At 41.1% G+C, this 23,963-nt stretch overlaps 1 protein-coding gene across 22 annotated transcripts in view; it reads left to right on the top strand.

Moving 5' to 3' along the window:
* The window catches only part of ESRRG (estrogen related receptor gamma), a 407,282-nt gene that overhangs the window by 130,831 nt on the left and 252,488 nt on the right, over nucleotides 1-23,963 (top strand). Inside the window, exon 1 of one of the 22 annotated variants that reach the window (XM_054819001.1) lies at nucleotides 17,067-17,156. The exons of the other annotated variants lie outside the window; for them this stretch is intronic. The gene's annotated coding sequence lies outside the window, so the exon portion shown is untranslated. Of the gene's footprint in view, nucleotides 1-17,066; nucleotides 17,157-23,963 lie in introns of those variants that run through there. 22 annotated transcript variants of the gene reach the window in all.

Here is a 23,963-nt window from a genome sequence, read left to right as displayed (position 1 = left end):
GGACGTGAAAGCTTGACTTAAGTGGTCTTAGACTCTTTTTCATCTCATAGTTGAAAATTTTCTTTCATCTTTTCAGATGTTCCTAAACATGGCAACAAGCGTGGCTCTGCAACAGATGCAATTCTTTCTAGGTCTCTAGGTAACATTTTAACCTGTGTAATGTTCACAGCATAGCATCGTAAGTAATATTCCAGGAAATACGCTGCTGCTTGTTAAAAAGGATAGGACCCCAGAGATGCCTTTAAATATGCCTGTAAAGTGAGAGGTGCCAAGAGAAAGATAATATGGCTGATTATAGTTATTTACCTTACATTTTCATTCGCCCTTAACTGGGTGTAATTTAGGGGCATGAAATCTCTTATTGGAAGTGTATTTGCATTAAACAGCTCTAAGCAACCATGAAAGTGCAGAAGCTGAAAAATTGACAGACTGGGTTCCTAGAATCCCAAAGTAGCATTTTTGTAATAGGCATACAAACAAATCAAATAAACATGTTTTGCTTCAACGATTTAAAGAATATGGTCTTTGGAGTAATTTGTCTTTTTTTTAAAAAAAAAAAAAAACCCTATCATTTCTAACCTTTTCATTGCCTATCTCTAGTTTGCAGCTCCTCCTAACAATCTGCAGCAATTTCCAACCCAGCTGTTGTGGTTGCAGAGCACTGTGCCTTTGTTTAGCTTTCCCTGAGCTATCAAATCAGCCTATAAAGGGGTTTACCTGGCTGGTGATGTTGTTTTTCAGGTCTGCACTTTTTAACAAATAATTGTTTCACAGTGGCTCTTCCCCTCCCTCAAAAAAAAAAAAAAAAAAAGGGCTCTGAAAATCAAACTTTACAGTTGGATGGAATCAAGTCTTGCAAGTAGGTACCTTTGGTTGGCTTTGATAATCCTCCCCTTCCTTTGCAAGTAATCATAAACAAGTTGAAATCAACTGCAAGAGTAGTGGATCTTTTCAGTCAGGTCATGTTTTTGTAGGAAGACTTAAATTTTCAAGTGTGCTTTATTTTTTTTTTTAAAAAAAAAAGACCTTTTCCATCCACTCTGGTGTGTGTGCTATGCCTGAGAAATTTATAAGACGACTGTGTACTGTTAAACAGGTATGATCTTCCACCTCTACCTCCTAGGGGTTGGTCAGTTCTTTTCTATCCATTGCCTCTCCCACAAGGCAGTTTAACTGAAGTTTGAAATGTTGTGAACTTTGCGTGAATGGAGTTATTGAAGTGAAAAGCATTAGCAATATTTATTTCAGCAGGTTGCGGAATTAATGACTAAAGGAGACAAACTGGTAAAACTTGCTTTTTATTTATACAATAGAGTCTTTAATAAACTTAATTTGTGTTTAAGAATGCAGTTGTGTCTGAATTTATATTATGGTATGTATGCTCCTGGTATCATGCTGTGTCAAAAGTTTTCTAACAGTACATGTTATTGAAATATATTTAGTATTAGTGGTTTAGTATTTTCTTTTATTGAGTGTCATATGGAAGCTAGTGTCTGTCTTGCTCTGTGCAGTGCAAAAGATATATTTACTGTACTTGAGTGTCTTCAATTTTGGTTCTCGTTTTGCAAACACAGTACATTTTAATTAAGGCTTGTCACTTGAGATCTAATGAATACATTTACTGTAATGTCTCCATCTTCAGGAGGTGAATTTGACTTAGAAATTGTCTCTGTCAAAGAGGGGCTGATAAAATCAGTTTAAAGATTTCTTCTTTTCCTGGGAAAGAGCAGTCTGTGGTTTGTATTCTCTTGCTGGGTACGGGGTAGCAGCGCTCCCCTAAAGGATCACGGAATGATTCTTATTGCAACATACAGACAAGAAAAATCCCTAAAGACACATATGTTTAGCTCAGAGAATGTACCTGCATGAGACTGTCTCTTTTTTTCTCCCTTTTTTTTTTTCTTTGACACAGTTGCAGAGGTGATTCATTGATTATATTTGGAAAGATTAAGAAACTCCTCTCCACAAATCATGCTTCTGTCAGCATATGAGAGGACTTTGATCAAACAAACAATGAATTGTCTAATACACTCAGTAAAAAAAAAAAAAAAAGACCAAAACCCCCAACTACAAAAGCCAGTTTCAACTGACCTTTTACCTGTGCCTGTTTCTGCTCTGGTGGGTGGGGACTGTACACGAGGAGGGTTGCCGTGCTCCTCGGTCTCCAATTCATGTTACTGTTGGCGTTAAAACTTCTCTTTTTAATGTCAAGTCAAAGCCGTAACTAATTTTACTGTCATGTAAATGCCGTTTCATGTCCTGTTGTTGTGCAGGAAAGCACAGAAAAGAAAATTTGGAGTCTTAAGTGAAGGAAACCAAGCAAAGCCTCAAATTTTTTTGCTCTTTGGTGTTGCAGTATTTTCAGCTGAAACAATTTTCAGCCAGTTAAATCAAGATTATATTATGGCACTGTCTTCTGGTGCAGCGTTGTGGGGGAAAGGCTTTAGCCCCCAAGCTGCTTCTCCAGCCTCTTCTAGGACAACTTTTACCTTCGCCATATCCAAACTGTGTTACGTTTACCTTTGTTAGAAAATGCTGGGGTTTGCCTGGAGGAGGGGCCCGGTGCAGGGTCGAGATAAAAGGGAGATGCTGGGGGGACCCCACAGGGCACAGGAAGGTGTCCTGCCCCAGGGTGTCTGGCAGGGAGGCTGCCCACCTCGGGGCTCTCCTCATACTCCCGACCTTCTGCCGAGAGTGCCCAGCAGGGCTCTGTGCCTCGGCAAAGCGGCAGGGTCAGACAGTGCCTGTGGCACCGAGGGGTTGAGAAACGGGAGGTGCAGTAAGAGCGTGGGAGGAGGCTGGTGGGAATCCCCTGAGAGCATCCCACACTGCGTGTGGTACGGGGATGCTCAAAGGAGAACCCAAGGGGGCGGGCGCTTGCTCGTCATCCTCACATGTCTTGGTTAGGGACTTCTTTGGCAAGTAGTATCTGACTTACTCGTAATTATCCAACGCAAATGTTTGCAAAGTGTTATTGCATCTGTTTTGCGTGTGAGGAATTGCATCATGCTGAGAGCAAAGCCCAGATTTTCAAACATACTTAAGCACTCTGTGCCGGTGTCCCCATCCGAGGTCCCGGGGGAGCCTTGCAATGGCAAGGGGACCAAGGCTGCCTCACCCAAACCACACCATGGGGCTCGTCCTCCCCTCTGCCAGCCCATCCCTGACACAGGAGTGATGGGAGCAGGCTGGGGAACTGGGATGCTCTGGCTGCTGCTGCGGAGGGGCAGGGAGTTAAGTGGTGTGAAGGGCCCTGAATGGGCTGGCTGCGAGGTGGCAGGTTATGGCTAATGACAAACACGTGCCACTGATAGGTACATGCTTTCTTGACCTGCCTTAATTTTTCTAGCCAGGCCTTTAATTGCCAGGGAAAGGTATAGACAAATGCAATAAAAAAGCCAAACAAATCAGAGCTATAGCAAGGCTCTACAAAGAAATACGTTTTAGAAAGACTTTTTTTTTTTTTAATTAATCGGGATTTTGTTGTCAGGCTAAAACAGACTAAAAATAAACAGCTGTATAGTACTTCATTAAGCTGCCTGCTTGGAGTGATTTTCCCATTGATTAGTCTCAGGGCTAATGCTGGTTCATTCCTCATTTCATTGCTAATTAACATCAGCTCTGCTCCTGACCACTTGACCGCACTCTCTCTGTGAACATGTGCTGGTTTGGCAAGTAATAACTGCTCCCTCCTTAAAAGAGAGAATTAAGGGAGAAAATAGCTATCAAGCGTAGATCTCTGGCTGCTTCTACTGTAAGGAGAGCAAACTGTAAAACCGTATCGGCCCGTATGAAGGGTAATAAACATAGTTTACAGAGCGCAGGAATTTGATTGAGGAACTATGTAAATACAGATGATGAGCTCAAGCTGCCGTATGAATTGACAGGCTTGGCTCATCTCCTGTCAGTCGAGTTGATTCAGGCCCTTCTGGGATGCTCGCGGTGCAGATTACCTGACCCAGGGGCTTACGGCCGCCAACCGTCAGGGAGAGGGCTGCTTTGGATGGGCAGCACTTACTTTTCCAAGTCTCTGCAATGTTCTTGGAGTCCAAATAATGAGATGCATTGGCAGCAGGTACGGGCAAGAGCAGGAAACATAACGCCACAGTTAAAGCTTTGTCAGGCCACTTCCATGCAAGTGGAATATAGATGAAAATAGGGAGAATGAAATACTAGAATTGGCATGGATGCACTCTGAGGAAAATATCTAACAACTTTAATGAAATTAGCAGCCTCTGTTCTGGGTGAAAAGGTCAATTTTTCCATAAAACTCAAGTAAACTGGCATTTTGGAAAACATCTACTAAACTTGGCACAGAATAAATAACATTATCCCAAAGCCTTGGTTCAATTCCAGATCATAGCATTTTCTTTTAATTGAATTGGGTATTGCATTTCATTTTCAGAAAGTCTTTTTCTTTTTTTTTTTTATTCTAACATTTTGAAGCATTCATATCTCAGAACTAATCAGAAACTCAGCCTTATACAAATCTATCAATCAGGAACAGTCACTGGAGAGAGATCTTGCCTGAGTGATAATCCTTTTCTACCTACTTTTGAGCAGAATCCTAATTCACCTGTTCATCAGTTATATATTTTATATATTTCCACCATTAATTTAATGGATTTAGGGCTCAGTCTTGCAAACACTTCTGCACGTGAGTAACTCTATTCATGCAAGCAGACTGGTCATGTGAGTAAAATTAACCACGTGAGATATTTGTAGGATCAAGCTTTGCAGTAGTCGTACGTGTCCACGCACAAAGCCATTGCCTTCCTAATTCCCCTTCTTTGATCTTTAGTAACAAAAATCATCTTTTACTCACATAAGTAGAAAAAAATAATTTAACTGTATTAAAAATTTTAGTAACTGCACTAATTATGATGATGGAGAAGTCATTCCTATGTTTAAAAACATAACTACTTTGGGTGAGGTTAATACTACTTCTATTAAGTATTGCATGATTGGTTACATCCTGTGGCTTTCATGGGTGGTTCTGGAATTGGCCTCAGAGCAGAGACAGAAGTGTAGAATATCCTGTGTTATTGTCAACTGTGACTGTAGACAAGGCTAAAACCATGTTGTACTTTATTCAGTTGGAAAAAGGAAATGGAATTTTGCTTCGTGTTCCCAGGATACCTCCAGCATCTCTTCTTTCTAAAAAGATGCCTACAATATTTTTAACTTTTCTCATGATACTTCCGTTTCCAGTCCTGGTCAGAAGCAAACAAATCAGCAAATAAATATTTACATTAATAATATAAAAACAAGAAAAATATTTCTTTGGATGCTTTTGAACTGTCAAGTCCTGTTTGAGGGAGTGTCTTGGTCTCTTGCTTTTGGTAGGTCAGTAGTTATGCTCTCCTGCTTGCATTCAGGTATTTCATATTTTGCTCTCCTGTGGACAGGTATCAGTGGATGGTAAAATACTGATTCATTGTTGGCATAAAATTAACCCCAAAGTTGTGTTTTTTTCTTCTCATTTATGTAGTGAAATGAGTGTATCCACATACTTACGCATGTATGTATTGGCACCGAGCGTAGTTCTGCAAGACAGTGTCCAAGCCACTTGTTGACTGAGCTTTTGGGGCTGCCGTCAGGCTTTGCTGGCTGCGTGATGTGGGCTAACGCTGGCGGGCAGCCCCCGGGGTGCAGGGATGAGCTCTGGTGCCCCCACTGCAGGACTGGAGGGGACTCCAACAGTGATGGAGAGAAGAGCAAACAAATGACCTAAGCACTACAGGCAGGACCGAGGCTTGGAGGTGGTGGGTGCCCGCAGTATTGTGGATTTAGCTAAAGCAGTAAATCTGTGCATGCTTCCTTACCTGGTACCAAAGCATTTAATAATTAAGTTGAAAGCCAGGTGTCTTCTGGTTTTCTTCTCTGCCCCATTCAAAAAAAGCCAAAGGAAGGAGCTAAGACAGTTTTAAAAACTCTCATGAAGGTGGCATATTTTAAATAAGATCTTGCGTGAGACCGATTTGGATGACAGAGACTTTGTGATTCTCAGCAGTAGGGCTATTTGATCTAAACCTTCTGATAAAAAATGCCCTTTCTGGCCTTGTTACCCTCACTTACTAAAAAGAAAATGAATCCTTGAGTTTTCAGAGTTGAAAGTTACCACGAGGGCCTCAGTTGTTTGAACAGGCATATCATATTAAACAAGCTTCAGTAGCTCCTTGTTTCACTACAGGCTAGAATTTGGTGAATAAAGTACCGTTAATAGCTCTTACAAACCTCTGGATGGACACCCAAAGGAGAGGAATAATACAGTTGCAGTATTACAAGTCAGCAGCATATTAAACGTTATTTTTTTTCCTTAGGAAAGGATTTCCTGTAGAGGTCCTGAAGAAAAATAAGTTTCATTAGTCGAGCGTCGAGCAGAGATAGAGCAACAGGATTGATTGTAATAAGCCTCTCCTTTTTACTGAAATCCATTACTTTCTGAGCTATTAAATGATGAAAGGGATTAAGAGAATAAAAAAATATAAGCGGGACTGTATTCGTAAATCTAATAAAGTTGATAACAGTAGCGCATTTTGTGAAATTTGCATGTGAATTTATAACATCCTAATCCATCGTCAGGCAGCATTACGCTGCAGAGGGAAGGGGGTGCACCATGCATACAGGATAAAAATGCAAGAGTGGAATTTCTGGCCAAGAAGCTTTTTTTTTTCCATATGGATATCCATATGTTTTATCACACATTCCATACTTTTGGTGCCAGGATCCATATGTTTAGCTTTTGCTCAAATAAAAGACTAAAATAATTCTTCATTATCTCTTTCTTCCTAGCTGGTGTTTTTGTAGACATAACCAAATGTGATGCTAGATGTTTGAGGCATACCCAGATAGGATGCAGTTGGATCTCATCAGAGGTATTTAAAACCAGTACCTGGGGAGTTCAAGGGCTGGATTATCTACTGAGTATAATGCCCCTTGACAGTGCTTGAACAATACAGGGGATGCTATCATCTGATTGCAAAGTCCTGGCAAGGCTTTTCCCCTATAAAAGAGAAGCTCCTTTGGGAGCAAGAATGAGAATTTTTCTCTTTTTTTATTTTAATTCTTGACCCGCACCTCTGTCTCTGTGCTTCTGCTGAGAGGTGTGTGATGCAGGGAGATGACATGACAGAGCTTTATTTTACTTCTGCCTTTTCTGCTTGCCCAAGGCCTACAGTTCATAGAATAGCAGCAGAATTTAGAAGTGCTGATACAGAGAATTTGGGGTTGGTGTAAGGATGGTGCATCACCATCTCCTTGACGTGCCCAGTCTGCTCTGTGCCAAGCAGATACCACTTGCCAAGAATTGTGCCTAACAAGGTTTTGGTTTTCCTTTTCCCCCCTCCTTTCTTTTTTTTTTTCCTTTTGATGGAAATGTTAATATGCTTGTAAAGGTGTAAAACATAATTCAATATCCATGGTTAGACCTTGGAATAGGTACCAAGAAATCATCAATAGTAAAATCTTCATGTTGGCTCTCTGGTCAGGTCCCATCTTCCCTTGGACTTCCAGTACTTTGCTGGGACAGCACACAGCAGAAAAGCAGCTGTGGTGTGTGTATTTACTTCTCTTGGGAGTTTGATTGCCTTCCAGCAGGTTCAGGCTGTCCTATGGCTATGGCATTTTTAAATTGCAGAAGGGGTAAGGAATATCCTTTAATTTTGAATAGGAGAAAATTAGGGTAGTCATAATCACAAGCATTACAGTACACAGTTCCAAAATAAAGGCAGCAAAGTGAATATTTTAGTCACAGTTCCCACCTCTAGCTCATGAAATGTAACCCTGAGGTAGGCCTGGAGTTATACCCTATCCTCTGCATTCCTGAAGGTAAGAAATTATTGTTAAAGTTTAATAACCATTGTGCACTGCAGCTGTGTTATCTTTCACATGGAAGAAAGAAAAGGCAACTACCTTTTCTGAATAAACCAAACAGTAGCATCTTGACTGTAGAGGGGAGACTATCAATGCCATAAGAACCCCACAAAACAGCTACATCTTGGATAGACTCATTATATTAATTTTCAGCTAACCCCACACTCATCAGAGACAAAAGCAAAACTTACCACTGATATCATTCAAAGCAGACACGACTCCTGATATTATTTGTACAGAAGCTATAGAGAAACTTAACCCTTCTTTCACAATTTACTTGTAAAAGTTTTATCCATTTGAGGTTGAATTTATTTTGCATTTCAGTGGAAATAGGCTGTCATTTTTCAGCTCTACCTTTTCTTCCCAGGGTCATGGCTCTGGCAAGGTCAATGGCAGGTTTGTAGCGAGTTGCCACTTGCAAGCTACCTCATGGGTATTGGTTAACAATGCAGTGAGCCACTACTCAAAAGCGATGGCTCTCAAGGTGTGCCCCTTGCGTGGTGGCCTTCTGCACGTGGCAGTTTCTGGGCACGATGGGTCGGACATCCCAGTTCAAGCTCCCTGTCTGTCTGGCCCGTGTATGCCATCCCCACTGGAGATCTCTGTGTCAGGAGCTGATATTTGGACCCCCCAAACTGGCGAGAGGCTGGCAGTCACCCACTTACTATATTCATACGGGGAGGATAAACTCTAAATACTAAATGCAACGCAGGCTAATTGCTCAGAGAAATTGAGTGACACCTTGTGTCCTTTCAGAAATGACTCTTTTTGTAAGAAAAATGTGCTTTTTTTTTTTTCTTTTCCTCTCCCCCCTCCATGCCAGCATTTGAATACCAGATTGAGCTAATTTTAAGATTCCTCAGGGCAGTGGCACTGCATTCCTTCCACTCCGCTATTCCTTACCACATTACCTCACCACATCAGCACTCGTATCTCCCGCTGATGGCATCCAGTTTCCATTCCATTCACAGCGGCCAAGGATCATATCTCTGATCCACTTAGAAACACAATGATCTCTACCCCTGAGAATGCAAACGCTTTCTCAGTGAAATCTATTGATCTGCAGGGCTCTATTTCTGGCTTTCCATTCACTCACTTGATGTTTGGGATGCTGCATGTTCTTTCTGGGGAAAGAGTTAACTTGGCTACTAGGAACTCAGCGAAGAACATTTCTGCAGAATCCAAAGATAGACGTGATCTCTTACATATTCTTTTGTCTGTACAAATACTACACTTCTTAATGGAGCAAAACGAAAACCTCCTAGCCAGCACTGTGACAATGATAGACCTGAGCGTGCTATCGCATTCTTATCCCAAGCTGGTTCACTGAGCATGCTAATGTTGAGTTGAGACAGACAAGCACATGCTGACTTCTGCAAGGGAAGAGGTAAACAGTTTACACGTGGTGTCCAGGCTAGGGGGATTTACAGCCTAAAAAGAAAATGAGACCAACAGGCAAGAGCATTGAATGTGAAGAATGATGTGGTTTGACAAACATACAAAATCAGTGAAAGCACTTTAATGAAAAACAAGATTTTTTCTTCCCCCCCCCCCCCCCCCCCCCCCCCGAAAAGTGTTGCTGCCAGGGAACTTGACTCTGGGCTCTGTTAGAAGTGTAGTTATGAAGAAAAGCAGGGATTTGAAGGATGAGCATCCCAGCCTCCCCATGCAGGTTATGTATAGGCCTCTCCAGGAGGCAAGCCCAATGTGTGCTGCAAACAATGCTCAGGAAGTCCTCTTCTTTCATCACTGATAGCACAGGCTATAGAGCAAATACACCTACATGCCTAACTTTGGCCTCGTTGGTGTTCAGAAATGTTCACCACCACCCCCAAATGGGATTTTGGTTCTTAAGCTATGGGATTTTGAGGATTTTTCAGGTATTGTTCAACATTGACCTTGAACTCATATTTAAAAGAAATCCAGGCACCATGATGTTGAGTGAGCTATGCCTGAGTTAATTTAATTATCTAGACCTTAGACAATTTTGAAAATATGACCTGTAATTCATGTCTTCCGGGTTCCAGCTGAGTGCCCTGTTTTCTCTACTTGCACATGACAAATGAATCCACTGTTTCTGTGTGGGGTTTTTTTAAATACAGATATTAGGTTACCACTTGGTCTAAGAGAAGACTTTTATTATTCAACACTTAGCTACTATGGCCCTGGCAGTCTAACCTGGTTTGGTCTTGATTGTGTCATTCACTCCTATAGCTACAGTTGTTTCCCACCGCTCATAGTGTTCAGTCTAAAAACTGACACCGTACAGGTGAGTTAAACAGGCAGGGATGGCGAGGGTCCCAGGTGAAATAATTATAGGTTTGATTACTGTGATTATATACAATTATAATCTTTCTTAGTATATCCATGAAGAGTACTGACCTATGGGAGAATTTGACTTGTGAAGGAGTATTAAATTTTTACATGGAAACTTATTCTGAAGTTAAACAGATATGGGCTCCCCATGTGCAGGATTAGTAGGCAGTTGGTGGTGAACTGCCTTACTTCACTTTCTCCTTTAGCAACAAGGGTTTTTTCCCCTCTTCTCTTGTGAGCTTTGCCTGCAAGGTACATAATAAGAAATAACTAGTGCACTTCTTTTTAACTTTCTCATGTAGCCAGCTCCTCTAACTGTTCAACATTTTGTCAGCATTTTGAAATTTAAACTGAGGGAGGGGTAGGAAATTTCTCCTTCCTAATGAAAAAATGGAGGAAGAATAGTATAAAAATATGAACACTGAAATGAGTATGTAATGTGATGTAATATCCTTGTCTGGACACTTCATTGCCTTTACAGTAATAACTTAGTTTAACATTCAAAAATTCCAGGGATGTAATAGTGCATGGATGATCCTTCCCTGCTTATGGACATGAAATAGGCTTGTACACATACATACACACAGGTGAAAGCTTCCCCTCCCTTCATCTTTGTGGCAGGTATAAACCATTGATCATCTTTGATTCCTGCAGAAATTGGGGGAGTGGGCAGGCATCTTTTAAGAAAAGCCCAGAGCTGCTTGCCCAAGTCTTTGATAAATCCAGTTCTCTTGACTCTAAGTCCTGCACCTTAGCTGCCTTCTTCCAGCAAATGACACAGATTGTAATTCTTTGGCATAAAATAAGAAAGACTAATTACTTTGAAGATTTTATTACTTTGTTTCTCAGTCCTTGCTCCTAGTACACCGTTCGCTAATGCCTTTCCCTCTGAAAGAAGAGAGTGTTGAACTCTTTCCATCTACCTCCCTTATCTGTACGTGCACGCAGCACGCCTACGCACACAGCACCCGTAGGTCTCGCTAGAAGAGAGTGTCTTCTCTAGCAGGTTATTGTGACGTGCCCACCACCAAAAAGGTTTCTGTACTGGTTTGGTCAGTAACTTTACAAGATTTCAAGCCTCTCTCTTGCCGCCCCCTCCCTCTCCTCGTTCCAAATAAAGAACCTCCAGCAGCGGCACATTTGCCCTCTGTAGACATGTAGCTACTGTTGTATTACGGGGTTTTGTTTTGGTTTTTTGCCAGCTACTTGACATTGTTTTACAGCTGGACTGTGCGGCTATTTCCAAAAGGCTCAGCTAATTCTGTTGTCCTTTTTTATCAAGGAAATTCTTGAGAAACCACAATAAAGCAGCTGTAACCCTGGCAATGCTTACAACTGCGGCCAAAAATAGAAATCGGTGCTTCATGCATTTTCTTAATGAGGGTATAGGGTTTTTTCAGTGTGGTCCTTGACACCTAGCCAAGTTAGGGCTTGGCTCTAAATGTTTAGTGCAAGCTTTATAAATAGCCCTACATCAACGGGGCATTTCTTTTTCCCAGCGGCGCGCCCTCTCGCGGCTGGTCCTTCCCAGGGCTGCTTGGGGCAACTGCGCTCTTGGGACACGATGGAGTATCTGCAGTGAGTCTTTTAGGCCACAGTTGCCAAATACTTCATGGGAGGTGCTGATCACCTTGGGTTCCCGTTGGCTTGGAGGAAGAGGCTCAGCATCTTGCAGAATTAGGCCCGTAAGCTTTTGTTATTAATAACTGCCTTCGTGTTCGTTTTGCTTACAGACAGGATTTATTTGGCTTTCAACCATCAGCAAAAGTGTCCCTATAACTGGATTTTTTTTATGCTTTCTCTTTACAAATAGAAAACCTTGCTTTATTTGCCAACTCAAATAAGAGTTTACAAACGTGAGTTTTTTTCTGTGGCACGTAACGTGGCCAGTAAATGGGTACGAAACAGCTTGATGCTGGGATTTCACACTGTTCCCACAGGCAGGAGAGAGACATGAGGGAAGATGAATTAAAACTTTGGGAAAGTTCAGTCAACAAACTAAGAAGTGCAGACATACTGATTTATAAAGATACTATAACTTTTAAACGTGTACTTTCAATCTGAAGGACTGCAGTAGGGATTTAAAATATGACTATTTAATTTTTTAAAATTACATAAATTAAGTGAACAGCCCATTAATGGGATGCCATCAGGATCACATGGCCAATTCAGTTCAAGTTATATTATCTTGCTGGCCAGATTTGAATAAGAATTAAGAAATTACTATTCAAAGTAGTATGGGACATTGATCCTCATTCACAATGAAATTCGTCACCATAACTACCCGGAATTCCACTGCTTTCGCAGAGGTGTTCCACTGAATCTTCTTTATGGAGCAACTAGAAAAGAATTGTATTAGTTGGAGGAAAAAAGCTGCTAATTAGTTGCTCTGCCTACATGTTAAATGAAGTCTTGTCTTGCAGAGAGTTCACAGATAAGCAGCAAGGCCTGACTAATGAATGGTACCCCAGATCCAATAGATGGTGAACATCCTCCAGTTGGTCCATCGCTTGACTAAAGGTTCACCTCGGGATCTGTCCTAGCGAGAGGAGCTTGCCTCTTATTTAGCAGCTGATACTTCATATTTGGCCTTGGCAAATGGAAGCATGTGTGTTAGGGTTAACCAAGCTGTGTGATGCTCTTTAAAGATAAATTGTTCTCAGTGAAATATCTTCCAGAGTTAAATTGAATAACCAAAATTTGCCGTTACATGCAACTATTTAGTTACTTTCAGAATTGTGGAAACCTGTTTGAAAACACCAAAAAAATACCAACTTAGTTCAGTGCTACGCTATGTCAAGAACGTGTAAAGCGTAAAACAAAAAGCTGCTACGAATGGTCAAGCACCTCATGTTATAGTTTAAAAACACAAAGTCAGCATTATTAATCTTAACTAAGTTCAGTTTATTTTATAAATATTAATTTTACCAAGCAACAGCACTTTTACTTGACTTAACTGCAATACATTTCAAGTCTAATTTCTGTGATAATTAAAATGTGAGTATCAGAATCTAATTCTGCTTTTGCACCATTTTTTTCCCTGCATTTTAACTCCATTGACTTGCTGCTAATTTACACTGGCATAAATGCAAGACTACTAGGCTCAGCAGTTCAGCATGTTGAGATCAAAACCTTTTAAAACCTTTTACTGACAGAATGCTTGGAATGGCAGATGCTGAGTATTTGCATTGTTGAGCATTTACAAAATGTGACAGTTGTATATAAATACTAAAATGAATGCCACCAGGTAATTTATCTGACCGCATGTCAATTGAAATTAGCATTCTGGAGTTTGCAGTCCACAGAAAAAATTGTAGTATGTGGTTGTGAATATTTGCATTGCACACCGTTACCTGATGTTTCATGGAGTGGTACCTGTGTCTGATGCAACACAGATGTGTTCCCTTGAAGAGACCGGCAAAAATTTATTCATGCTATTTTTTTATGAAGTCTTTTCTACACCCGGGCTCCCTTAAGGTCACAAATTATGATCGTAGGCGCTTTTCCCTCTTTTTGCTTATAATGAGTAGCTACAGTAAGAGTGTGGTAGCAGGGAGTAATATCAGCATGACCATCAGTTTCAATAATCCACTTGAAATAATCACAAAACATAAAAAGTGTCTGTGTAACAAAGTTAAGCAATCTGCCACTCACTGATGGTTACCTATGCTCTTAGGTAAGAAATAGACCCACACTTTTCTCTTTTTTTTTTTTTTTTAACGTTCTCTAGCATTCTTGCATATCTCTTCACTGCCAGCATCTTACCAGCAACGTCATGGGAAAGGGACTTCTCATAGGTTTTGTAGCTATGGCTAGAAGCAGAAGAGCCTAAAACCTCAGAGGAAAGACTAGGCTAGTAAGATTTGTGTTCACATTTGCAGTCCCAGTTGGTTCAGAGACACTTTCAGAGAAGCAGCTAGTGATGATCTGAATAATGATCTGAATTTGACCAAAATTCTAAACCTTTTGATTTAGCTGGTGTGCTGAAACTGATCCTGAATAATTTTTTTTTTTTTAAATGCGATATTTAACTTCATTTTAGAAGGTTACTTGGTACTGGTGTTCTGGTTTTGACATTTAAATTCCAAGTCAGCAGAAGGTCATAGATGAGGATGCCAACGGGGCTGTGCTCTGCTATCTTCAGGTGATAACGAGAAGGAAATGTATACACTGAAAACTCATGATTTCCTGGTGTAGCATAAACCAAAGACTTAACAAACAAACTTATATTGCTCATCTCTTTTGTAGTAACTTAAGCTGTTAACGTGAGCTTGAATTTTACTTGATGAGCTGCTCCAGTACAGTGAATTGCAAAGTCCCGTGCTGGCCGTACACTGGTGTTGGTGGGATGCTGATGTGGAAAACCAGAACAAAGTTCTTGGGAAAGAAGCACATCAAGGAGGATGATGTGGGATCTGACTGTAAGCAGAACACACCTTAACAATTATTTTTTGTGTGACTTTAAATCTTAACTGGAAGAAATGAAATGTCTATTGAGCTGGTCATCTGACAGTAGCCTGACATTTTTATTTATTTACTTTGTTTTAGGATGTTGAAGTGTTATTGTTTGTAGTGTGGTAGCGACTAGAGACTTCTGTCCCTTTGTGCTAAGCAAAATGCAGGCATGTATCAAAATGACAGTTTCTACCATGCAGTGACTCAGCTGAGAGGGATTTTTTTTAAAAGGAGGGTTTCTGAAATTCCCCAAGTTTGCTGCTCTGTTGTTTCTTCTTTAAAGATTTCAGTTTTCACTGCCTTTTGAATACTCTTGCCCTGTCTACGGAGTTTTCTTCTTCTGGCCAAGGAGGAGAAACTCTTCAGTGTGTTTTGCATGCTTAATGGCAATTAACCAAAAAAAAATTAGAATAGATATATTGCAGGGTCAATAAAATTTGTTTTACTTTAGTTTTAGCTGGGTTTATTTTTAATAAAGAAGTTAAAAAAAAAAAAAAAGGACAAATTACTTCAGGCAGGTGGTGTATGTGGGGGATTATACAAACTAGCTGTTTAGAAGCTGGCTGGCAAGCCTTCTACCTATGTGTCAGACCATTTTTTAATGGTTGTGTTTTCTCCTTACCTGCCTCTCATCTTAACTCTGCCTGTCTAATGGAAATGTAAAATGAGCTTATATGACACCAGGATGGAAAACCTACGTAGTTGCCCAATTCTCAAGTCTTCTGTTGCACGTGGATCAAGGGGAGTATTTGGCCTCCAGTGCCAGGAACTGTGAAGGGAATTTTCCTGTGTCAAAATGAGTATCTAAGCAAGATGTGTCGTTTTGGGTGGGGTTTTTTTTTTTTTCCTTTTGAATGCACACACAAATGCTTTTGTATGTGAGACCCATATTCATACAACAATAGTGATTTGATAACAGTTCCTGCAGCGGCCCCCTTTGAAAAATGTGTTGTAAGCAGCTTTTTTGGGTTTTTTTTGGTTTTTTTATTTACTGCCAACCTGTGTTGGATCACATAGCTCTGAAGAAGAAAAAAAAATTAATTGAAACTTTGCTTTGTATTTCTCTTCTGTCTTGAACTGAAACTCAAACCAGCAGTACTCAGGCTCGTGCTTAGGCTGAGCTCGGTTCCAGCAGGCGCGCGAGGCTGCGTTCAACTCCAGTGCTTCAGCACAAGCTGAAGTGTTGCCAAAATTCAAAGCTCTTTCTTGCAGCAGCGTTTGTTGGGAGGGAAGCTGGGCCATGGAGAGACTTGACCCTCCTTCCCAGCCCACCTCCCGTTTGCTGCGGGAGTCGTGGAAGAATTGCTGCTGGGCCCCGTTTTGTTGCCCAGCCCAGCCCGTGGGAGGGCTCCCAGTGCCTCGCTGCTGCTGGTGGTGTCGTAGCAGGGGGAAGGAAGGATGGACCCTCAGTAAAAGAAGGATGGTGCCTTCCCTCAGCTGGGGCTGCATTAATGCAGCAGTGCAGCAGCAGCTCTCCTTTTTAAACAGCTTTGTTTCTTTATTTTTCCTCCGGTAGAGTAAGCTGACCAGATTTGCAGTTTATAAAACTGGGACAGCCTAGCAGGGGATAGGGTTGTCCATGCACCATCTGCAGGGGATAATAATATCCGTGAGAGAATGACTGCCACGACAATTGCAGAGAGAGGTGAATTGCTGTGTGCGTGTACCCACGCAGTAAAAAAATTTCCTTAAAGAGAGAAAGACGGGGAAGGCTCCCAAATTGGGTGCTGCCTTTCGTTAGAGCTGGAGCAAAGCGCTCGCCGAGCAGTTGAACTCCGGACAACGTGCTCCTGTAAACTCTTCACCTCGGTATTGTTTAGAGAGAAGAAGGGCTGCGAGAATTGGTTTAAATAAATAAACAGAGCTAGCAAGGATCCTTTCAAGCTCTCCCCGCTCCGGGTTTGCAGCTAGAAGTAAAATATTGTGGATAACAAAAAGAAATCGCTCTCCTATGAGCAGTGTTTTTCTTCTTGTGCTCTGGATCTCTCTTTGTACCAGGCACCCAAGTGCGGCTCCTGCGATTTCTTCTGTCTCAGCTGGTCCCACGGAGCCGGGGTTAGTTGACGTTGGGGGTATGCTCCGGGGGCTGCCTGTTTTATCTGGCTCTTCCCGAGGGGCGGGATTAGTGGGGAGCAGCGAGGGAAGGCAAGGCAGCGGTACTGCGGGCGTTTGAAGGTTTAACGTAGCCGCTGGACGAACAGCGACTTGTACAAAACCTTCTGGTTTGTACGCTCACTGCACGTTTTCAATGGGGAAGGGTTTTTTTTCCCCTGTGTGTTTTTAACTGATATATACAGCAAATGAAACACAATTTGAAGCAATCTTTGTTTCTTCTGTCGAGGCCTCAGGGGCAAAGAAGAGCAAATAGCCCCGAGCCTACCTGGCACGTTTGAATCCCAGCCGCGTTTCGAAACCTGCTGGTTCAACAAAGCCCTGTTTACCTGTTGCTGACGGGACAGCTGATGCTCCGTTCCCCTACCTGGTTCACGTTGTTCCCAGGAGCATTAAAAGTAAGAATTACAAACTTGTGCATATAGAAAGGAGAATTGGATTACCTGGGGAAGGTTATAATAGCAAGGCTGTCAGCTTTTTGGTTTTCCCTCAGTATTTAAAAGTGTGGATTCAGTATTGCATCTCTTCTCCTGTGAAAGTAGTATACACGCACACGTACATATGTATGTGCCTCTCTGACAACCACTCAGACTTGAATCCTGCTTTTTTGAAGTGCTTTTCAGTCTCCAAAGTGAATCAGATACTCAATAATATCCTTCTATTTGGTCTCTATGGCTGGTTACCACCATATATCCCTGGTGCTACTACAGATCGAGCCTTTTGGATTTTTCCATCACAATTAATGTTTTAAATAGTGAAATACAGATAAGTCTCAGCTGTGTCATAGCTTGGTGAATGTCACAAGGAGGTAGATCACTTAATTGGTATGTTTTAACCAAATCTTTGAAAGGAAATGGGAAAAGCACAAGAAATTAAAGACGGGAATATTTTTTCTTTTAATATGATGATAGGACCAAATTTAGATGAGGAAAAACTGAGACTGTAAGTCAGATGTTTTTTCCTCTAACTTACAGAAGACAGCGAACTGATAAAAGCAGGAGGAAGATCGTATTTGTTAAAAGCTTCTGATATCTTGAAAGTGATATACATCATTCCATTTCTCGACTTTCACTCTTGTCTAAACAATTTAAAGACAACAATTAGACCATCTATTTTGTGTACACGTGGTTATCTATTTACCCGTATGCATCAGTGTGTGCACATGTATATATAAACATGTACCCATAGGTGTGCTTTTAGAAAGCTATTCAGGAATTTTTTTCCCCTAACTCCTAGATTTCAGTGTTTGACCCCCCTGCTTCAAAAAACCAAGAGATTAAGCAGGACCCATTATTTTGACATCAAATGCAAGCCCTAAACCGTTGCTAGGATACAGGATGTGGCACTATAATATTGCCGTGGTGTAAGGTTATATTGTCTTAAGTGTGGGGAGCAGGCTATATTGTAAATCTAAGTAAGTTGATAGAAGAGATAACGATTGCTGCTCTTACACTGTAATTAAAAGGAAGGGAATGGGTATAAAACAATTTGGTCATATAGTCTGCTTTTATTTGGACAGTAAGTGAAGCACTATCAATAAGCAATTTCATTACAGTCAGTATGGGTTTTGTCTACTTTCAGTTTCCATCTGCATTAATTTAGAGTAACTCTACAGGTTTATTATTGATTGACACTGGTTTAAGTCATGCTAAAATTTGGCTGTGATATCCAGCTGTTAATTTTCTCTATTTTTTTTTTTTTTGTGATTATATTAATTGAAACTTGGCTTCTGATTTCAGTGGTATGAATTCAGAGGTGTTATCTTACACTTCCTATAGGGCTCAAGTGAGCTGCAAACTTGGTATGTTGTGGGGAAAAAAAAAGTTTGCCTTTGCTTTTTGTTGTAGACTTGGGGGAGTTGTATAATTGTCTCAGATGTCACATCTAAATTGGCTCAGATGCAGTGTCTAAATGAGCCAAATCCAGTGCATGTGTGACTGTACAAAAAAGCAGAGGTTTTTATTACTTTCAATTTGTTTCGTCTTTTCAGGAGGGGAAAAAAAACCCAACACACACACACACACACCCAATACAAGAAAAATGGAGATTTATTTCTTTTATTTTATTTATCCCAGCGAGTTGCGTTGAGGAACGGCGGTGGTTTATACGCAGCCCCTGCATGCAATCGCCACTCGTAAAGCGGCTGGCTCGTGTGGAGTGAAAGCCTGCACTCTGCTGTAGAGCTGAAGTCTCTATCACAGAGGAGAAAAAAAAGACAGACTTCTGACTACACGGGCGACAGACAGGGGTAGGCGTAGGTGGAAAGCGAACGTAGTTACCTCCTGGTCAAGCTGCCCACTGAGCGTACAGCGGGCTGGATCAGCGCGGCAGCCTCCTCGCCTGTGAAAAACTGGTGATTATCATAGGTGAGGAAGCTGCTGGTGATCCTTGGCTTCTTCACCACTGTTGAGGCAGACAGATCATAGGCTGCTCCGTGGGCCTTACTGAGATGCAGAACGACCTTTCGATGTACTTAATGCAGGTGTGTTTGTCCTTATCACAAACGCCGAGTTAAAGGGACATCCCAGCTGAAGAGTAGTGTGAGATGGATGATACTGTGTTTATTGGGGCCAAAATAGCGCACATTTGGATCGCGCATAACCAGACAAGCCGTTGTGGGTCTTAACTGGACCACTCAAAGAGGTCAGTGCCTTCACGGAGAGATAACGTGAGCTTTCCCACTCTGGGAGTGGGTGCAGTGAGCGAAGCTGCTGAAGGTTGTACTGGAGCAGACTGGAGCGCTCTTGGTGAGGCTGCACTGAGAGACTGCTGGTCAATGGTGGAGAGCACCACCACCCTAAAGCAGCAGAGCTGCTTACAGCAGGTTCCTCTGTCTTTGTTCCTGCAGTCACCGAGGTGTATCCAGTTTGGGAAGCATGCCAGGCTTTACTCCTTGTGTTGCCACAACAAAAAGTTTCCTTTTCCAGGAGTAACAGGCAAGGATCATGTGCTCAATGTTCACGTAGCCCAACCCACTGGTTGATGGCTAAGAAGGTATTTCATATCCAGCAAATATCCAACCCATTGACTAATAAAAAGAGAGGTTCAAGACAGCTGATTTAGGCTGCATAGCAATGTCTTGGCAGACTAGGTTATGTCTGGCAGTTATTGATTTCAATGAGTATATGACTTCATAGTGTCACTCTACCTATACTAGTTTGTGCTATTCACTAGCAATTATTTTAGGGTCATTCGAGTCGAACGATGAAATATTTCCATACCTATTTAATCACATCTGTGTGAATATCAAGTTAATTCCTGTGAAATACCTTTTAAGGTGTTAGCTTTACCTTCCCTGTTCTATGCATAAAGACATGTAGGTTCAGCCCCTAGGCTACCAGACACCTGAAAAATCAGATTTCTGTGTCAGGTGTCTCCTAGTTCTCTGGTTTCAGGACACTGCGATTTTAGAAGTGCAACTAAGAGCCTAATCAAAAAGAAGTTGGATGTGCAATAAGAGAAGTAGAAAACAGTCTACATATTTTGGCTAAAAAGCCTTCTCCAAGGTCAAAAAGAAAACCAGTAGCAGAGCCAGGAATAGAACCGCTATCTCCCAGGCCTTTTTCTTTTGCTTCTGTCCCAAAAGACACTATGCAAGGTACAATATCCATTTGACAAATTGCACAGTTATGTGATGAATTGCATTTATAATGCACATTTTATGGCCTCTTTTGGCCACTTCCTACTAATCCATCTTTCCTGGGGTATGTTCTTAACACTCCACAGCTCTCAGTGGCTATTAAACAACAACACGAAAATGTTCTTTTCTCCCAAATGTAGAATTTACCACAACTTCTTTGGCCTGAAGCAGAGGCCTAAAAATATTTAGGCCTGCTCAACTGACAGGTTTAAGGCCCCATGCCCTTCAGCCTAAGAGGGTAGGAAACAATTTTTGTATGGCGAAAGGGGCATGGGAATTTCTCAATTTCTTGTTAAAAACATGAATTCCTTCTACCCCTGCATGTTTATAAGGTCTAATATTTATATATAATTCTATGATTTGGTACTACTACGTGTAATTTGGACTTTTTTCATATGTCTTCCTGCCAAAGCTTTGCCTCTCATTACTCGTGTCAAATCTGAAGCAATCAGCAAGGTACTGATTACTTCTTAACATCATGTATGTAACATGCACATACATACACTCGCTGACTTAACAGTAACATGAATATTTCGGAATATAACACGGTTATTTAATGAGGTTTTAATTGCTTTCATTTTTGCAATAAATGCTTATGTACCGTGGTGTAGGATAAAGTGGCTGGACTGGGGCCAGGGCTGCTGGGACATATATAGACGTAGGCTAAGGAAGTACCTCTGATCAGGACAGCTGGAATTGAATAAAAGCCAGGCAGGACTTACGGGCATCCTTGAAGTTGGGCAAGTAAGATCCTGGATCGGGATGCATCTTAAGGATATGCTTCAGTGCTACGTTGAGCTAAAGAGTTGTCAAAGTTTCTGAGGCATCTGCGTGGTGATAGTTGGGTTTTGGGGGCTGTACTTGTATTACTACCACTAATGCATCACAGTCTTGGAAACATCACTGAACCTTTCTGTCACCTAGTTTATATATCTGTGAGAGAGAGATAAAAACACCTACTTCTCAGAGGTCTCGTGAGAATGAGTGCTGAAGTGCCTTGAAACTCTTGGCCAAAAGTCACTTACAGAGGTATAAAGTAGCATAATTGTCTATGTCTATAATACTGTGTCTCTACATAAATACATGTGGTTGAAAACATAGTTCATCTTTAAAAAAATAAAAATAAATAAATTTCCAGGGTGCAAATCTAAAAATATTGCTGTAAAACTGAGTCCTAAGCTCCATGACAGGGGGCATAGATGAAAATACTTTTAATAGAAGTTACCTTTACTCTAAATTAACATTGAGAACGTACTTAATTTTCAACAAACCCTGTGACCCCTTTCACTCTCTGTCCTTCTCCCTAGAAGACTGGGAGAAATAAACTTGTTACCACACCAGCTTTATCCTCCTGCCGTTGGCATTTTATATTGTGTTTCAGAAAACATGAACCAGGGAAAAAAAAAGTGTTTATTTTTAAATACAAAACTATGTAGACTATTATTGTTGCATTTCTTGAAATGTGTCCAGAATTTGAACCTGGAGGCAGTAGACATGCGAGAGTGAAATTGGTCCCAGACAGTTAATAAATTCTGAGCAGAGATGCATAAATCAGCGAGGGTATTTTTCAAACTTTTTTTTTTTTCCAAAGGGTGGGCATGGGGGAGGGAAACGTCTTTGGAGAATTGTTTTCTATCAGTTCAGAAAATAGAGAAAAGAATTCAGCAATACCCAGTGCTGGTTAGCAGATTGTCATTTTTGGGTTTGATGTTCCTGGGTTTAATTGTCTTTCATGTGAACAATGGCAGGAGCTCTCTAGTGTGCCATGCGAGCATGATAAAAGGGGGCCGTTCTTGCATAGCAATGCCTTTTTTTTATTATTAGCGTAAAAAATTAGCAAGCTGGAAGTCGTTAGAAGGAGTTCCATTGGCATTAATTGTAATGCAGCCTGAATTTGTTTGCAGACCAGTGCGGCAAGACAATAGCAGCAGGGAAAAAAAAGCAATATTAATAGCCTTTTACTTATTGTATCATTTTAGTGAGCCTTAATAAGGTGTCTGCTGTCAACTGGAATTTATTAAAATAAAAAAAAAAAGACACGGTAATTGATGTATTGCAGTAAGTATGGATGAGGGCTCAACTTGATTAATGTATGAGTTGGCTTTTTAAGGCATTTTAAAAAGGCTTCTTAACTGGGTCTTAAGAGACTGGCACAAGCCCACTGTAAACTACCTCATTGCAGTTGGAAAACAGCCTGACAGCTGCTGATGTCTCCTGTGGCTTTGCTTTTTTTTCTGATCAGAGAAAACTGAAGTAATATAGTCCTCGTCAATAATTGCAGTGCTTAAAAATCTTATAAAGGGATTTCTTTTCTTCCCTCCGGAGATAACTTTTCAAAGGTTAAATTAGTTTTACTTGTGTGTGCTTCAAATATCTCGGCTCCCAATAAGGATCAAGTTTTGTTTTAAATAAACTCCTAGTTTGTGTGTTGCATTGGATTAGCACCTTGCTGAATACCTTCTCTTTCAGTATGAGATGGACACTACAAAGCGTTTGGTTTGAGTCCAGCTGGAGTCCCCCAAAAAAAGCTTCAAGATATTGATTCACTTGGCTAGTTTAGCTCAGAGATGGGTACTCTCTCTTTGGTTGTCACTGTGTTGGTTTTGGGGTTTTTTTGCTTCGTACTGGTGAACTTCACTTTAGTTTACAAAACCATCTTAGTATTCAACATAAATTCAAGAAGTAGTGGTGGAAAGATTTGCATGAAGGCCTACGGGAATTAGGGACCTTGATACTTTTTCAGGGTGCACCTGATTTCGAGAAGGTCTCAGCCTAAAGTATTCTTTCTGTTTAGGTGGTTCTCACACTGCCAAAATGCTGAAAGATACGATAACAGGAAGGTCCAAACTTGTGTGAGGCAGCTGTTTTATGTAGACTATGAGGAAACAGTTTTGTAGCAATGCAGATTATAAAATAGCAGTATTTCTGTAACTATTTGTAAGTCTTTGTCTCAACCCACCTGTTTTGTCCAGGGTCAAACAACTAATATTTGGCACGCTGCATAGAGAAGTCACTTGTGCTTACCTGGCATTTCAGTTGTATTTACCAGGTAGTCGGTGAGCACACAGAGAAATGCCTTGTGAAGAACAGACGGAGGTGTCACCTATAGAAATAGTTCTGTTAGTCCGAATAAATATATTCCATGTTTTCTGTTGGGGTCACCGTGAGCCTAAGGTGTAAGGTGAAGTGAGAGCATCTAGTTTTAATAAAAATTTCCAGATTTGTCACCTAGGATAATAGGTGACTTTTTACTGGCTAGACTAATCAAGGTGGTTCTTTCTGTACCGTTGTCCCCATCAGTGCTGCAAATGTCATCCAAGTAGATATCAAAGTCAAAGGGAGAGAAACAGACTCTTAATTTGTCACAGTACCATGTTGTCCTTCCTGATAGCTCCAGGCCTTTCCCAGAGGAAGTGCTCATGCTTCATTATGGATGTAAGCTTTATTAGTATAGACGTCATCAGGTTCAAGTGTTAGGAAAAGCCTCTGCTTGCTAACAAAGGCCATGGCCTCGGATAATGCAACTGTTCTCCTTACTGAAGATTGTATGTTGGTGTGGATGATT

The sequence above is a fragment of the Grus americana genome, chromosome 3 (genome assembly GCF_028858705.1).
Source record: "Grus americana isolate bGruAme1 chromosome 3, bGruAme1.mat, whole genome shotgun sequence".
In the NCBI taxonomy this organism is placed as follows: domain Eukaryota; kingdom Metazoa; phylum Chordata; class Aves; order Gruiformes; family Gruidae; genus Grus; species Grus americana.
This window is presented reverse-complemented; position numbering and strand designations above follow the sequence as displayed.